Source organism: Nicotiana attenuata, unplaced genomic scaffold, assembly GCF_001879085.1.
Source record: "Nicotiana attenuata strain UT unplaced genomic scaffold, NIATTr2, whole genome shotgun sequence".
Taxonomy (NCBI): Eukaryota; Viridiplantae; Streptophyta; class Magnoliopsida; order Solanales; family Solanaceae; genus Nicotiana; species Nicotiana attenuata.
In genome coordinates, this window is record NW_017671782.1 from 153,927 (window position 1) to 157,165 (window position 3,239).

At 34.3% G+C, this 3,239-nt stretch overlaps 1 long non-coding RNA gene across 1 annotated transcript; it reads left to right on the forward strand.

Moving 5' to 3' along the window:
* The first annotated feature begins 483 nt into the window (after positions 1-483).
* LOC109210189 lies at positions 484-947 on the forward strand. The gene is made up of 2 exons (XR_002065508.1): positions 484-594; positions 683-947. It is a non-coding gene; the product is annotated as an uncharacterized LOC109210189 (long non-coding RNA).
* The last annotated feature ends 2,292 nt before the right edge of the window (positions 948-3,239 follow it).

The window sequence follows — 3,239 nt, forward strand, 5'->3', positions numbered from 1 at the left end:
CGAATTAGATAACTCGAAAGTAATTATACTAATAGGATTCCTAAGGTAATCATGTATGATTCTTAACGTGTAGTATTATGTCCTAAAACTAATAGGATTACAAGGCTAATATGTAGAATTTCGGTTATGTCCTTCTATTGCGAGTTATTATGCTTAATATTAAAAGGTTATTTTTGTAAAACGATATTTTAGTCATGCTTTTATATATATATATATATATATATATATATATTTATTTATTTATTTATTAAAAATTTATGTATGTCAACTAAAAAAAGTATTAAGTGAATATGAACGGCTATTTGTGTAAGGATCCCTATAGATCGCTGACCTCTTTGGGCTGGAGATTTGGACCCATTCAAAACTACGATAAAAATTCTAATTTGGGCCTGATAACTGGGCCCAAGTCAAATTACCTTCGGCCCATCCGTCATAATCCACCAATCACACAACTCTAGGCTTTCCTATATAAACCATCCAAAACCCTAACTTCACTTCCTCCCATCACTGCCGCATTTCTTCTTCCATCTATAGATTCGCTCTGATAAGTAAAAAGAACTCTTTGATCATCGCCAATTCAGAATGAGAGCTAAGGTATATGAATTCTGTGGCATATCATTTTCAATTTTCAGTAAATTTTTAATCCTCAATTTTGTTAATTATTTTTTGTTTTCGTTTTCAGTGGAAGAAGAAGCGTATGAGGAGATTGAAGAGGAAGCGCCGAAAGATGAGGCAGCGATCCAAGTAAAACCGTATTTCGCCCTAATCGAACCGAACCGCATCTTTAGGTTTATGCTTTAAGTTCTAGTTTAAAATTTCAGCGACATTTGAGTAGTGTTTTTGTCCTAATGGCTCTGAATTGAGATTCTGATATCCGGTTTTTTGTTATAAAATTATGCTACTTATTACTCGTGTTGTTTTTAGCTCTATTTTATTTACGTCGTTGCTTTTTATATCTAATTTTGAGTTTGTTGATGTGGAGTATTGGCTCTTGGCCTGCTAGCTATTTGTTCTTAATAATCTGCATCCATATATATTCGCGGTAACCTGAAACAAGAAATGTTGGTATAGATCGTTAACTAAATGAAATAATTATATATGGTATTTGTTTTTAGTGTTTATATAATTTGAAGATTTCAATTAAAGATCTTTACAGTGTCGACTTGGGGAAGATTGTTTTGCTGTTTGAGAAGTTCTATGATTAGTGGACTGGTGGATTCGTTTGGATCATTAGCGGTTACCTATTGAAAAAGATACAGAACTGAGAAACTATTTTACCTTTGACCTGAACTTTTAGTGAAGTCCAGATCAATTTGGACGCAAGGTCGATATCATTGCTAAATGAATTTGCGACCTGCTTAGCCTCGTTCGGATGCTAGGCAACTTACCTGGACCTTCAAGGAATTGCTATGAAAATAGACCATAATATTTAACCAGAAGGAAAATGAGCTATGCTTCTCCAGGTGTTAGCATGTTAGGTGTTCCCGTGATGCACTTTTTTGGCAATGATGGAAATTCTGTTCACTCTGATAAATGTGATAATATCCAGTTGCAGGGTGGTGTGATATTTTTGTTTTAGGAAGGTAGAAACTTTGATTATATCTGTTGGTCAAACATGGATGTTAGCGTATGCTTCGGTGGAATTGGAAGTGTTTAAGAAGTTCACTTCTCCCTACAGTTTTACTGCAAGAGTGCTTTGTCCTAAGTGGTTATTTTTCGGTTAGCATAGATTGCCTTCTATGTATTGCATCTGAGGTGGTTGTTGCATCATTCTTGTGTTTTCAAGACATACCAAGTTACCAACTGAAGCTTGGCTTGTTTGCTAGTCAGGAGTGCCTGATTTCGGTGCAATTGATATTTCCTTTATAATTGGCACAATCAGTGTATGATTTTCTATTATGTCTACGTTACACAAAGCACTTTCTGGTTTGCTGCCCAATCCTGGAATTTATAGTCCAAAATCTTTCGATTGTTAAAAGATGTATCAAATTAGTAAACTTTTAATTTAACGGCTCATGATATGGCTGTTGCTTCACGTCTGGTATATATTTAAATGGATGACGGTAGAGGGCTGGGTCTATTTTTGAGTTTCGAAGTTGAAACAGTGGACTTCTTTGGTCATAAAATACATAAGTTCTATGTATGACTATTTGATTCTGCAACATTCTATCATATAAGATGATGTCAAATTGATGTTCCTTGTCATAATTCCTGTTCATTTAGCTCTGCATATTTTTGATGTTTCATAATTGAAAGGTTCTGCTTCAAAACCACCTTTATCTAGACTTTTTTTCCTTCAAGGAATTGGGAATCCATAGAAGGACTGAAAAATCCCCGTTTTTCGTCACATTATTCTCTAAGCAAAGGCTCGTGCAGAAGTGCACGTGCAATCGCGTTTTTATTGTACTGCCATGATATACAAGTTGTAAGTTGCTTGGATTCATATAAATTTTTATGGTAAAATTAGAAGAATAGTTCAGGTGTCTGAGCAAGCTGAAGATCTAATTGATTGGGGGAGACTTATTCAAACACAAGTGCCAATATTTTTGAGTGCCTCTTATTCACTACTATTTCGACTTGTACCACCTCAAATGGCCCTATAAATGTAGGTGTAACCATAATTCTTACTACCACATATATCGGAAGTATATATATACATATTTGAGACTAAAGATAGCTGTTTAGAGCTTAACAGTTTTAAAATAGACTTTCTGAGTAATTTAATTTTAATAATAAGAGTGTTTCTCACATAGCATTATACAAAGGGCATTACAAGTACTGCAATATTGTTACTATTATTATAAGTAAAAGATTGGGTGTTAACTGAACCTCTAGCAGCCGCAATTTCCAGTTATATATACTCCCATGACACCCACATACAAAAAACCTAAGAATACGAAGAGATCCCCATTAAGGATCTCAGACATTTTTGTTTGAAGTTTAGTCCAACAGTTTCAAACTTCATAATTTGTGTCTGAAATTTGGCCTGGCAATGCAAAAAACTTTATAAGAAAATGTCTGAAGTTTGCCTTGACAATCTATCTGAAGTTTGAACTTTGGACTATCAACCAAAAGATAGATAGTTTCCATTACGAACAACACACATGAGGGAATGAGCTAAGAAATTTCCTGGCATTGCATCATTCATTATTTTTGGCTGCTTTTGTTGAATGTTTGATAGATACTACGCTCTGTTTGACAACTTTGAAGGCAAAAATAAAACTTGACTAAGGTTTCTT